Here is a 15721-nt window from a genome sequence, read left to right as displayed (position 1 = left end):
TTAATACATTAATTAATTTTAAATACCTATTTTTAATTGATCAAATAATTATAACTATTTATAAAACTCTTGACAGTAAATAATTAATTCAAATGGGTAATTAAAAGGGAAGAAAGAACTGTGACTGTGTCCTTATTATAGGATTTTCTTTTTTTTCATTTTTTTTCCTGTTACTTTGCTTTGTTTATTTATTTTTTAATTACCAAATAAAGAAAGGAACTTGGGCATTAGGTGACAAGATAAAATGCAAAGAACTGGGTTAAAAGGCAAAAGTCAGTTAAAACAACAATCAGTTAAAACAACAATAACAAAAAACCCACCAGATTTTTAAGGGAAGACAGTTATTGTAAGAAGGTGTGCAGACTGAGCTGGCCAAAGAGGATTCAGTAGGTTGCACTAAGGTGCTTTGAGTTCATTCTAGGTATACTGTGAATGACTTCTCCCCTCTTCCTCTAATTTAGAAACATAACTCTAAAGATGATTTTAGAATATTTGGAGGGACAAACACAGATGGGCTAAAGTGAGCACAACTGTTAGAAGGGCCAAGCCTAATCAATTGTAAATCATAGCTGGAATAATTACCAGAAAAGTAGATTGGCTTAATTTGATAGTGTGCTTAGATATGAAGGTGCAGAAAATTCTGATAGTGTTGACCTAATGTTGAGTATTTTCCCAAGTGACCAGGTATTATTAGGAAATTAAAATTCAAAGACTAAATCATAGTCTGGGCACTCACATAAATCATGTATAGGGCCTATATTTTCTTAGTTTTGTATTCCTTATGATTAAACATGTCCTTCTCTCTAGAGCCATCCATGGGCTGTGTGTGGACTGTTTCGCATTGCAGCCTAATGAATAGGAGAATCTGGTGTCTGAGAACTTCCAGTAGACATTTTCTCTGTGTAAACTACCCAGACACATTGTGAGCCCTATTCAGCTCTGCCTGGTCCCATACAGCACTGGAGATGGAGTGACCTGCTGCAGCTGCACAAATCATTCTGTGGTGATACTGACCATATCAATGTCACTAGAAATTTATTCCTACAGACTTAAATTCACCTTTTCAGTACAATAGAATCTGAAAGCTAAAAGCTATGCTTTCAGATGCCCTTAAAACAATTGTTTTGCTTACTAATTAGATTATAACAATTAGATGTATCCACAAGATATCTGGAAGAAAACATATGCTTTTGTCTTTTTGTTTTTCTCTTTTCTTTCTGCAGGATAATAAGGCTGTAAAGTTGTGAATAATCCCTCTTCCTTACCTGGCATTATTACAGCAATGGCTTTTCTGCTCCACTGGTTTTGGAAAAGCAGCTGCAATGGAATTTAGCTTCCTGGCCTTGGTTCCCTATCTTTAGACCTAACTACAGTGGGGTATCTTTATCTTTAGTGATTTAGGAAGGCCATTTAATTTTCTACATTCTTGATTGTGATAGAATTAGTGGCTCCCCATGCAGTGTTCTGTCATGCATCCCTAAAGCTACATCTTCCAGTCTACTCTGTTAATCTTTCTACAAATTTTGAAAATACCTTATTTACTATATTTACTTTCTCTACTTAGGATGGTGCTTCATGCCTGTAGTCCTAGCTACTGGGGAAGCTGTGGTAGGAGGATCATTTGAGACCAAGATTTGGGGACCAGTAACATTGTGAGACTCCAACTATTAATGAAAAAAAAAATTCTCATTAAAATACATAGTGAAGTTCTGCCTTATACTGAGCCTGTGCCTATATGAAACAACTAGCACATTTTTCTTTATGGAAGTTTTATTAATAATCTTATATGATTAGCTTATGTATCATTCAACCTTGAATTATATCTATTATATTTGTATATTTTGCATTCTACTGCCATAGTGTCTTTTGTGATAATTCCTGTAAAGAAGTTACCCAATGGTGACCCCTCTGTCCCTTGATAATACAAATCAACAGAAAAGATTATAATATGCTGTCCTGGAACTGAAAGGAGAAAGGGAAAAACATGGAGTCATATATGAGAATCTTTTGCAATACATGACATTACTCCTACTTCCATGTTTGTCATTAATGAGACTCCCTTCCTTCCTGTCCTTTTCTAACACAACTCCAGTTATTCTTCTAAGTGATTTCAATATTCATGTGGACATTCTACCTGAGAATATTTTACTTAAACTCTTCATTTCCAATAAATCTGTCTTCTACTTCACCTCAATCATTATTTCCATGGTCAAATAAAGACTCTGTCATTACCAATAAATGTACTATGCCTAAAATTTAAATTTCATAATTTTATCTGAAGATCATTTCATATCATTCTAACTTATTTATTTCTTCTAGTTCATCTCCACAATGTCCTCTTACTTCCTTCATTTCATAACCATCATTATGAATGTTTCTTTATATATGTCCTTAACCACTTTTTCTGGGTTTCACTCCATTGTTTTTTTCCAGCGGTGGGGGGATCTTAGCCTGGTTGAATTCAAATCTCAAAATACTTCAAGATTAAACCTACTCAGTTAAATGTAGCTGGAGACAAACCTTACATTACATTAAGATAAACAACGGGAGCACTGCAAGGCAATTTCCTATTTCTTTGTTCTGTTTAATTTATCATAATGCTCAGTGATTATTTGCTATATGGTTCCTCACTCCTCATATTTTTCTTTTTCCCAGTGCCAGGATTAAACTGAGAGACTTGCACATGCTAGGTAAGCATTCTACTTCTGTGTAACACCAGCAACCTATTCTCCTCAGATTTTCTATACTTTCCTTCCGTCAGTCTTAGACAAAGATCTCCTTTCTTTCCTCCTTCCCTCTCTCCCCTCCTTCCTTAACAGTAATAACCAGAAGACTGAGATAAAACTACCAAGGCTATGACAGTGGAAAGAAATCTTTTCCTATTACAAAAAGCTGCTTAAAACAGGAAGTGGTAAAATATGGCCCATAAACCAAATGTGATCTGTTGCCTGTTTTTGTAAATAATATTTTATTGACATGCAGGTATGTTTGTCTCGGATCTGCAAAGCATGACAAATTATTTGAGTATATACTGAAAAGGTTTGCCAAACTCTTGTCCAGATCAGACTAATGATATTTTGTTTCCCTTTTTATTGACATCACTTAGAAATACCAAAACCTAGTGAAATCAAAATAAAACAAGCAACTTTTAGTTGGATGTATTGTTTCCACATTTTTAATTTTTTTTTGCAGATAATCACCATGTCACATCAATCCCATTAATCTGCCCTAAGTAAGCCAAGCTAGAGAGTAACTTCCATGTCTGCCTATCATCAAATTTATCAGCTTATTTGTGTTTGTGCATTTGTCTCAGCCCCTTTACCTCCTGAAAGGAGGACAGATGGATGAACTGACCTACTTATATCTGAGACCAATCACTTCAACTTCATTTCCTATAATTTACTCAAGGACATCTCTCCAGAAATTTTATTCCTCTTTTGTATACCCTCAACATTTCATGATGGAGTAGACATTGAAGAAAAAGAGGAAACAACAAAAAATCTTGGGGAGTTTTGTCTAAGCAGTAAGGGAAGTGAAACAAATATGGGATGGGAAAAATGATCATTTAGTTTGGATCATAAGGAAACACCTAGTAGAAACCAAATGGAAAAAGCTCAGTAGAAAAAGGATAGTTATGTCTGGAGCTTTTGGGAAAGATCAGGTCTGGGGATATATATTTGGGGTTTAATAACCAATATGTAGTATTTAATGGTAGTAGATACATAATACAGAAAAAAAGGAAATCAATTCTGGGGTCCTTTATCATTTACAATTTGAAAATAATTTTTCATACATGAAAACTGAAATGGATGTCAGTAAAAGTGCAAGAACATTAGATTTTCCAGAAACAAAATGCAATGTAGCAATTTAGAAGCAAAAAAAAAAAAATTAAAGCACTTCAAGGGAGAAGGAATGATCACTTGTGTCAAATGCTGCAGCATGGACAGGCAAGACAAAGACTGACAAATTACACTTGGATTTAGCAACATGATGGATCAATAGTGACTTTGAAGGCAGTTTCTTTCTGACAGACAAATCTTAAATGTAGTAAGCGAAGAGGATGTGGTAATAACAAAAAAAGATAAATGTCTCCCTTCCACGCCAAGAAGTTCTTCTGTAAAGGGGAACTGGAAAACTGTACAGATTATTAGCTTCCAAGGCTAAAAAAGGCAACTGATCCTGGAGGATAAATACACAATCAAGATGTCTTTAAGCCCATAGTGAACAAAGCTGTCACTACTCAAAGAATGACATTAAGGCATATTCTGCTACAAGTGACCAGATTGGCTTACATAGCAAACACATTGTATTTATTCCACATGCTGAATAAGTTGTCCTCTGCAAATATTCTAAACTAAGAAAGCTTTTAGGTTTCTTGACACAACCCTGAGAGAGATGAGACAAAGTAAATAGAGAATCCCTTACAATGAGAAATTGAAATTTCTAGCATGTCAGGAGGTGAAGATGCTGAGACAAATGTAATCTGATTTTTTTGTATAAAGTATGTAAGATAACAGTTCCTGTACATAAATTTGTTGTACAAAATTTATACAAGGTACAATAAAATGTCAGCTTTTTACCCTTAATAAATTAATGTTGAGAAAAATGTTTTAAAATTATCTATTTGAATGAATAACATCATATTGCTATGTCCAGGATACCCATATATTTTTTGGCCATCCCAGATAGTTAAGCTCTAGAGAAAAGTTAAGTTTTCTAGAGGAAAACACTTGAATGGTTGCCATGGTAGTGAAAAAGAATTGGATAAAATGTAAAACCTTGCAAAAATGAAATAATAGTCACTGATTAATGCTAAAGAAATTGAGACATCAAAAATTTGTCAAAGTTTCTACTTTAAATGGAAGAATAAATAAAATAATACCAAGATTGAGAGTCATGTGACCTTATTCTACTAATTATTCTTCTATCAAATGAATCATTCAGCTCAGTTCTCAATTTCTAAAAAATCATAAGGACTTAATTTTATAACAATAATTACCAATTTGGGAAATTGCATAAATAATTTATTAAATAATTTCAATTCACCTGTAGCAGAGTAAATTTTTTATAAGGTAAAATAAGAATTTAATTGTTTCATCTTCACTAGGATCCAGACTAGTTATCTCACTAATAAGTAGAATATAATAAGTATGAAATTCATCAAATATTTTCTTCTCAAGGTTCTATAATTTGTATTCATGTACTCCTTAAGTTTATTGTTTGAGCTAGTTGCCTAAAAATTTAGTCATTTTTTCTACTACTTTCTGGAATTCTTGTTTTAGCAATTCAGTCTCCATTCTCATCTTATCAATGAAGTCTATAATAAATGAATAAAGCCACTTACTGAATTTTAAACAGCTGTTAAATATATTTTTCCAAAATGAAACTAAAAACAGTGCTGAGAACAGCCATACTATTGATTATGCATCCATCAGTCAATATTATATAAAATGAATAATAATACTTATATATTCATTTTCCACATTAAATTTGCTCTGCATTTTATATGTATTAGCTTATTCTATCTTAATTCCAACCCTGATAAACAGATTTTACATTTACCTAGTTTTAAAGGTGAAATAATTTCTTACATTGATCTTTCATAAGATCATAACAGCTAATAAGATAAATCAAGAATTTAAATATGAGCTTACTGCCCATGTAATCCATGTGTTTAAGCAATTCTGCTGCCCCTTGGCTACAATGCTTCTTTGAATAAGTTTGTTATATACAGGTATTCAATGCTTGTTCTTCTGTAATAGCATTTCATAAATAAATAGGAAGTGGGAAACAAAATCTGTTCAATCTTTTTTGTTAATAACAACCATTGCAATTAAAATAAGACATATTAGCTCCACAGAAAAATAAAACAAAGAATGTAGTCACTTTGGGGGGAAATATTTCAAATTGTTCACTATTTTGGGAAAATAATTAAATATTTAATAGTCTGAGTGCTATTAAGTGAAAGATTGAATATTCTGTTGCAATCTAAATTCTAAGCATGGCCAGAGGCATTGTGAACAGTTCAAAGAATAAAATCTCTAGCCTGAGGAATCTTATTGTGTTTTTATAATTCAGTAGGGACAAAAGACATCTCAGCAGTGATATTTTCACCAGATATAACATCACTGGGACATAACAATAGAGAATGAAGAGCAACATACATTCAGGCTTCCAGACTTCTCTTCTGGAAGAAGAGAAAAATTTAAACTCTTGCACAGAACTATACTTAAGGTCATTATACAGAAAAAAATAAAAATAAAAAATAGAGATAAAAAGGATTTGGCTTTTGCAACCAGATAATATTTTAATACTATTTGGTTCATGACTTACTAAATATATAAAACTATTCCATATGTATGTATTTAAACTCTAACTGAAAAGATTAATAGAAACTGAATGCAAATATAAGTTCATTTTCATTGGCATTAAACTAATTTAATTAATCTCTTTCATTAAATGGAGAAAAAGAGATCTAAAATTTTCTTTCTCCACTGTTAGGCCCAAGAACAGATTCTTAAACTATTATTATAATTTTATCAGATACAATAGCAAATGCTAGACACTTCAATTCAACTCTACCTTTTAAAAGAAAAGGAAATTAAACCCAGAGTGTTGAGTTCACCCAGATAATTATTCATTGAGTATTTACTTATTCCCTATTATAAATCAAGTATTGTGATATATTAATAAGACAAATTTTCAGGCCCTACTGGCTATAATTTCTAAATGAGAACATCTGAATTAATAGCAGAACTGAAGCAGGCAATAACTTCACATTCTTTTCATTTAAAGAAATGAAAATTGTCTTTTGAAATAATTGATAGTTTGCTTTGGGGGACAAAACTTATTTTAAAGTGAGTCCTTGCAAAAATCATAAATTAGCTAAATGGTTTAAAATATTAATATAATGCATGGGACTTGACATTAAAATTAAATGGTACTTATAAAAGGGCTTCTGATTGTCATGTTTATTTATTTAGCAAAAGTCTAGAACAGAACATTTTATCACATTTTTATTTCTTAAGGTATTTATTAAATTGTATAATTATAGATTTACCAGTAATATGTTTAAAAATCACATTTCTTTATGTATTTCAATAAATAGTAAATGGAAGAATAAAATAAGTGTTGGAAGTTATGGCATGTGAAGTGAAGGGAGTATCTCCAATATCAGTCATAGTAAGATGAATAAATGCTAATTATATTATCTGGCCATTCAAATTAAACAGCAAAATAATAATAATGGTAATTACAGACAAGTGGTATATCATACACATTTTCTTTGAGGGTTTTTTTTTTCTTTCAAATAATAAAGAGAAAATGATTAATCCCAATCCAAAATCAGCACCAAAAACTGGAGGACCTCAGAGGATCTCATCCTCTGCCATCCTCTGCTAGGTATTTTTCCTTGAAAGGGGTCCTGAATTTAATGGAAGGAGACCAATAAACTAAGCAAACAAATGAAATGACTATTATTAGTAATAGTAACAAAGAAATCTGACTTTCAGGTTAGTCCTTCATAAACAAAGAGCACTCTAGCACTACTTTTACTCAATAACTGAATATTATTGTGCAGCATAAAGCCTAGGTGATGTTTGAGCAGAGGTAGTCCTCATGGGCTGAATCTAGGGAGAACATTGACATGTTCTATATTTAAAATTTCATGTTCTATGTTTGGAGTTTCATCTTCTTTTTGTTTGATTCAAACATGGGGGTGGACTGGTCTATTCAAAGACCCAGTCAGGAACTTTACTTCCTTTTTACAAAAAGAAAGAAAATTGAAATATTTGATAGTTACAGGGAAGAAGGATTGCAGAATGTTCCACAAAGATTATAGTATACTCAGAGGACAATAAACTACAGTGTAACAGAAACAAAATGGAAAAAAAATACTCAGTATTAATTATTCATAAGCAATTTGGAAGTATTTTGAGTGAATCAAACCTTTCAAGAATAAAATTCATACAGAGCACACTAAAAAATGAACTTTCTACAAACACATGACCACATATGGAGAGTGTGTTCTCTGTTACAAAATTAAAACCAAATCTACTCATAGACTAGTCTGGCATAAAAATAGCTTTGTGTGATGTTAAGAAAGAAATTAGTAGTTTTTCAATAAATTTGTCACGAATCTTAGTAAAAAAAGTCTTATTATCTGAGTACCTAACATTTTTAAAATTTTTATGATTTTATGAATTTATAATTCTATAACTTTATAAATCTATAAACTTAATTATGTAATTTTATTGAATAGCAATGATAGATTACCCCCTCAAGTTAGAGATAGAGGACTGAATTGAAAAGACTAAAATCTCTGCCTTGACACATTCATATGGGAGGAGAGAGATTATGTACAAACACAAGAGACATATACTATTTTGATGATGATAAGTTCAATAGCATAAAATAATGAAGCAAAGTGAGAGCGTAGATAATTTGTATAAGATATCCAGCAAAAATTTTAGTAGCATAGTACATGAAATATACATAAGTTTATATGCAGACTGAGAGAAGAATTAAGTATAAATTCTTAAGGGTGCCCAGTAACTGGATGTTCTTGGAAGCACAAATAGGTCAGTGTGGCTGGATCAGAATGAACCAGGGGTTAAGTAGAAGGGAATATGGTTAGAGGCAGTGACAAGTTTCAGATTGTATAGTGCAAAGTAATTATATTTCTTCTATGGAAAAAATGAGATAAAATGTTCTATTGATAAAAAGATAATAAAAGCAATAGATAAAAACCAATACGGTTAGTAGATTTGTATAAAAATAATTATTCTGATGTTTATTAAAATATTTTACCTTCCTAAAAGTATACATAAATTATTGCACAAAACTTATCTCTTCAATCTTAACAAAAGAATCTAGTATTTTGGATAGAAATTACTGACTGACAATTTTTGTACAAGTCCATAATTTTAAATCTCATAATCTGTACATGGAGTTGTTAAGGTCTTTACATATAAATTTTAATTTTCTTTTCTGTTAACAATTTAGGCTTCTGTTTTTAAGTAGTAAAATATCTATTAAGTACTATGTTCTTCAAAATTAAGCAGTGTTTTTTTCTTTGTTCAAAGTATAAGCACTTGTAATCTGAGCTATAATTACGAAGACTTACAGAATTAGATGACAATTTTATATTTTCTCCCACCTGCCTTACAAAGTCACAAATTGGTAAGTTTATGTCCTACTTCACTGAGAAATCAGAATTAATCAGAAAGAAATTTCTACACTTTCTTATTCTATTCTCTATGGAAGCACCAGTTCTTCTTTTCTCCTAATCAAGATATCACTCCAGCTGTTTTCCTTTCTCTCTCTCCTACATCTCAAGTTTTTTCCACTTTCTACATCTATGTTAATATCATGTTTCAGGTAGGCTCTGTTTTCTTCCATCTTTACAAACAAAACCAAAAAAAACTTCTGACCTTATTTCTTCAAATAGCTATTACTCATTTTTCCATCTTGTACTGCAGCAAAATTTCTTAAATAAATCACTAATATTTCATGTCCTCCTCTCCCATTCTCTCTTCTTTTAAATTTGTTCTAATTAGTTAAACATGACAGCAGAATGCACTTTGATTCATTGTACACAAATGAAGCACAAGTTTTCATTTCTCTGGTGTGCAGGATGTAGTCATACCCTTCTTGCAGTCATACAAGTACCTAGGGTAATGATGATCTTCTCATTCCACCATTTTTCCTACCCCTATACCCTTTCCCCTCCCCTCATTCTCTTCTGTCCCACCCAAAATTCCTCCACTCCTCCTTTGGGTTTATCATGCTAAGAGAGCTAAGAGAGCTCTTAACACCACCCTATTCAGCCTTTCCAACCACAACTCCAAGAAAACTGCCTTTGTAAAAACACCAGTGTCTTTTGTCTTGCAAATTCAATAATGCATTTTTCATTTACTTACCTTTACTTGACTGCCTTCTCTTAAATGATACACTTTATTCACTTTGCTTTCAGAGCACTGTACTCTTGGTTTTTCTCCTATCTCACCAGTCTTTCCTTCTGAGTAACTTCTCTGACTTTACTATCCTAGAGCCCAATCTCAGACTTTGGCCCTCTTTTTATTTCTTATTTACACTCACTTCCTAGGTAACCTCAATAATCCTATGCTTTAAATACAATCTATATTCGAAGGAGCTCTCAAATTTGTATCTTTATCTCAAATGTCTTTCCTTACTTCAACTCATAAATTCAACTGATTTAGCTAATGATTTAGAAATAAAAGAAAGTGGGGCTAGGGTTGTGGTTCAGTGGTAGAGCGCTTACCTATCCTGTGTGAGGTCCTGGGTTCAATTCTCAGCACCACATATAAATAAATAAAATAAAAGGTCTATTGACAACTAAATATAGCTATTTGAAAAAATAAGATCAGAAGTTTTTTTGGTTTTGTTTGTAAAGATGGAAGAAAACAGAGCCTATCTGAAGCATATTATATATATATATATATATATATATAAACATTAAAAGTGTAGTTGACAAAAAACTTGAGCGTAAATCAGTGACAAACAGTAGAGAAAGGGGAAGAGGAACCATCATCATATTGTGAAGTGGGGAGATTATAAATTTAGGTTTAAAATATGCAATTTAAGTAATGAAGATAATAGCCAAAAAGCTGAAGAATATAAACATTAAGAGAACACAAGGAGAGATTCATTTTTTTAAGGATTTAATACATATTACTTAACAATAGAATTAAAAAAAAAAATAGAGATTTACACGTTCATTGTCTAAAGTTGTTGAAATAACCAGCCTAACAGGTCTGAAAATTAAAACAGTTTACAAATGTTCCCTACAGGGGGGAGGGAACAATTATTTCTTTTCTTGTAAGCTCAGTAGTACTTGTTACTATGTATATTCATTTCTTGATTTACTGTTTTGATAAAATTCAGTTTTAAAGTAAATATTTAAGTACTGTATTTCATTAAAAAATACTTAAAGTACTGACAAAATTTCTTTAGTTGGAAAATGAAGAGATGAGAAGTTATGAAACACACGTAATCCATAATTTTCAAAGCTAATATTAAAAGATGTTGTCTAACATTGATAAATCAAAAATAAGCAGAGACATGAGTATATGAATTATGGTGGTAGTATTAAAAACTAAAACTATAAAGTGAAACAAACTAATAGGGTAAAGATGATGAATAGGTAATACAGTCTTTTAGTTTTTATTTTTTATCATGCATTTATTGTATTTATAATTAAAATAATAATTTTTTTACAAATAAGGACTTAATAAGAATAAAAAAATTATCAGAGGAATATATTTCTCTATTTCTGGAAAACATGAACATCATTGCATGCTATGGTTATGGTTGATAGGGGATAATGTTAAATTGGGAATAAAAGGCCTTGTTGTGATCATGTGAAAAAGAGATAGCTTAGGAGCCTCCATATGCCAAAAATTCTTCTTGAATATCTAATATACTTTAAATAATTTTAAATGGCCTTTTAGGGGTAAGTACACATGGACTTATTAGAGATCTATTTAGAATATTAGTAGAGCTATCACATTGCCCTCAGAAGTTGTATGGAATGCCTGTGCAAGTTTCACACATTGTCAGCTTTATGAAATATCAAGATAATTCGTTTGCCAAATGTCGGAGGAGTTTTAAGGACAGAATCTCAGAGTTCCATTCTCTATCCAAACTTTTTTTGTGCTTTCACATTATCTAGTTTTTAATTGAATCATTATAAGGTTTTTATGAAGAAACAAATGAATACTGTATAAACTGCCAAAATTTATCTTGAAATATTAAAAGAGTTTGGGAAAGAAAAATGAGCCTGTGTGGCTGGGGAAAAGCTGGATAGGAGAAAAAAATCTGATAAATAATACAATGCGCACATGCAGGAACAGCAAGATTTATAGAAAGCTGTTAGAAAGTAGGCCAGTCTCAAGCAATAGGAATTATACATTCTGGTTTTATACAGAATACATGAGAAGGAGAGTCTGTTCACTCAAGGTAGAGCACAGTACAAAGAGATTTAGGAATTTGTTCAAAAGAGGGAAATAAAGTCAGTATGTAATTAACTCCAATCTCTCTCCCTTATGATGAAAGCTATCATGTTAGTGGAAACAAAACAGTCACATAACATTTAAAACTACACAAATCTCAAATTCATCCAGAATATGGGGAAACTAAAGCTAAATCTGAAGTATGTGAAGAGAAATCAAACCCTGATTTGGAATAAATCATCAAAGTTTTAATTTTTCTGAGAGCATTAGTATCAAGTATTTGTCAGGGGAAAACAATAATTCTTGCATCAAAGAAGGTACTAAAAGGAAAACAGAAACTTTCCCATTATTAAGGCAAGATAGGTTAATACAGAAAGTAGATGTTTAGAAACCTAGGTAAGTGATGGCCAGGACAGGAAAGTGGCTTCTAGCATTCAGGCAATCAAGAAGTAAAAGAATCAGGGGAAATGTTGCTGATAATTTCAGCAAGGTAGGTAATAGAAGGGAGAATTTCATGAAATCTCTGGCAAAACCACATTATCAGACATTTTACTAATCCTCTAAACTGGTCCATCATGTAGAGGAACAGCAACTTCTATTTCTCTTTCGTCTTTAAACATGCAATGTTTAATGGACGTTGTTACTCTATATGCATGCATGATTACACAACTGGTGCAATTCTACATCAAGTACTACCAGAAGAATGAGAATTTACACTCAATTCATGTATGAGGTCAAAATGCATTCTACTGTCACATATAACTAATAAGAACAACAACAACAAAACATAAAAAAAAAAATCTTGCAGGAGTGTTTCTCATTGGAGAAACTGATACTGAACTCTGCTGGCAGAGAAGTCTGTCTTTGTGTAATCAAAGACATGGTTACCCTCTTCCTCAAAGGAGGGACACGCATTCTCAGTCATTACTTTTAGTTCCTACTGCCTAGTTGTGTCACAATGCCTCTGTCTGCCTGTGACTTAAAGATTATATGACAAGGCAAATCAACATGAACATGCCTTTCTGGGGACGGAGGTGAGGGGCGGAGAGGAAACAACACAAAATAAATTAGTCTATATATGTAAATATGTCTATAATAAAGCAAGGAAGAACATTCTAGTAGTTAATTTATTCTTTTTTGTGCACTGGTCACAAGATTGAGATTTCTTTGAAGGAAAATCTGAACTTCAGAAGAAAATGGTGGAATCTTTACTTACTTAGGAATTAAGACTTTAAACTACCAGAGCCCAAAGTTGTAGGAATTACAGAAATATTTTGTGGGTGTGCTTTTAGGAGAAATGGTGAGGGGTGTACTTGGTTTCCAAGACTCTGTGTTCCAACTATGTAAAAAAAAAAGGTTTGTAATATATAGATCACATGTTCTAAGTATTTACATTAAACTTGCAAGGAGCTAGCTCCCAACAAGTACTTAGACCAGCTGTAGAACTTTCTCTTTTTGTGATATCCAAAAAACTAGGAACATTTAAAACAGTATTTATGTATATTTTAAAGATTAGCTTGTTACCTAAAAGAATAAATTTCTTTTCTCTGTCAAATTACTTGAAACAGGGGCCTCTTCACTAAATCTCTTTTAATTTTTCTTCCTGGAAGAACAGCCTTTAGATATAGGAAGTGTAAGAAAAATTTCCATGAATACAATTTATTTTACCATCTGCTTTACTTGGAAAACAATCAGTTAATAATCAAATTGCCTTGCCACTATATTCTGAGTTGTACATATGCTGCATTAGAATGCAAAATTCAGTATGTTACGAATTGAGGGAAGTGTTGAAGCTTTTCTTTTTAAAGTTGACATTTTAGAAGAAGCATATATTTTGACCTCCTCCATAAAAAGTTAGTAACACCTTATTTCAACTTTAAAAATTTAGCAATATTTACTGTATTGACACAATGACTAATAATTAAAGATCTGTGGCATAATATGACTTTTTGTGTTTGGTGGTACTGGCAATTAAACCCCAGGCCTTCGACCATATTAGGCAAGCACTCTACCAATGATCTACATTCCAGCACTTTTTAAAATTTTATTTTGATGCAGGGTCTTGATAAATTGCTGAGGCCAATCTCTTGCCTCAGCTTCCCTAGTAGCTGGAAACAAAGGCCTGAACCACAGTGCTTGGTTCTCAATATTTTTTTTTTTTTAATTTTTACTGGTTGTTCACAACATTACAAAGCTCTTGACATATCATATTTCATACATTAGATTGAAGTGGGTTATGAACTCCCAATTTTACCCCGAATGCAGATTGCAGAATCACGTCGGTTACACATCCACAATTTTACATAATGCCCAATTAGTAATTGTTGTATTCTGCTACCTTTCCTATCCCCTACTATCCCCCCTCCCCTCCCCTCCCATCTTCTCTCTCTACCCCATCTACTGTAATTCATTTCTCTCCTTGTTTATTTTCCCATTCCCCTCTCAACCTCTTATATGTAATTTTGTATAGCAATGAGGGTCTCCCTTCATTTCCATGCAATTTCCCTTTTCTCTCCCTTTCCCTCCCATCTCATGTCTCTGTTTAATGTTAATCTTTTCTTCCTGCTCTTCCTCCATCTCTGTTCATAGTTGCTCTCATTATATCAAAGAAGACATTTGGTATTTGTTTTTTAGGGATTGACTAGCTTCACTAAGCATAATCTGCTCTAGTGCCATCCATTTCCCTGCAAATTCTATGATTTTGTCATTTTTTATTGCTGCATAGTACTCCATTGTGTATAGATGCCACATTTTTTTTTATCCATTCATCTATTGAAGGGCATCTGGGTTGGTTCCACTGTTTTTTAATTTTTGAAAGATCAGTTTGCCTGATAATTTCAGTTGTCTGATGGATCTAAGAAGAGCTGTTGACTTTTGGTTTTTAGCTTCTTTCTTGTTTTGTACAAGTGTGTTATTTGCTTAGTTTCTTAATGATGTTTCTGCTATTCACTGTAATTTTCTTTGTCAGAATATAATCTTGATTGAAATAAATCCTATTTTGTGCAAGATTGTGTTTTACAGCAATAATTACTATTCTCAGAATAACAGTTATTATTTATTTAGTGTTTTATGTGTCAGGCACTTTTCTAAGTACTTTAAATTTGCTACTCTCAATAATGCTATGACCTAATGTTATTTGTCACATATTATAAGTAAAGAAACTGAGGCAAACTAAATATTGCCATGGTCATACTGTTGAAAAGTATTGGAACCAAAGTGAAAATGCAGCCATTTAGCTCCAATATTATACTTTTAACTACTGCAGTCACCACTTTCCTACAAATAATGTCCCCATCCCACAAGACATTATTTTATAATCAATTTTGTTAAAAAATTCTCAAGAATATAGCATTGCTACAAAGAAAAATCAGTACGATATACAGACTTCAGGGCAAAATTTTCAGAAGTAAAATCTTTTTTATCTATCAAAGGTAGACAAATTAATAAGTCTGCCTTTTTGCCTCTGTATGAGCACTCAGCAGTGGGGACTGAGGTCATGGAGAGAGTTATTATTTCTCACTTCTCACGGCAAGAATGGACCAACATGACTGCAGGCAGGCATCTGATTCCAATAATTTGTTGAGAAAACATGAATATTTCAGTGAAAATGAAATATTTCACTTTCAGCTTAGTTTCTGTGTTTATCTTTAGCAGTACACCTAAATGTTAAATTATCAATAATGTAAAAGTCTATCTCTACAACTTTATTAAAAACTATTTATGTAAATGTAGTCTATGTAGTAACATAA

General features: G+C 32.1%; 1 protein-coding gene across 3 annotated transcripts in view; it reads right to left on the bottom strand.

Moving 5' to 3' along the window:
- The window catches only part of Csmd3 (CUB and Sushi multiple domains 3), a 1110517-nt gene that overhangs the window by 484739 nt on the left and 610057 nt on the right, over positions 1–15721 (bottom strand). The gene's annotated exons all lie outside the window — the stretch shown is intronic.

The sequence above is a fragment of the Urocitellus parryii genome, chromosome 7 (assembly GCF_045843805.1).
Source record: "Urocitellus parryii isolate mUroPar1 chromosome 7, mUroPar1.hap1, whole genome shotgun sequence".
NCBI classification, from domain to species: Eukaryota; Metazoa; Chordata; class Mammalia; order Rodentia; family Sciuridae; genus Urocitellus; species Urocitellus parryii.
Note: the sequence above shows the minus strand (reverse complement) of the source record. Positions and strands in the feature narration are given on the sequence as shown.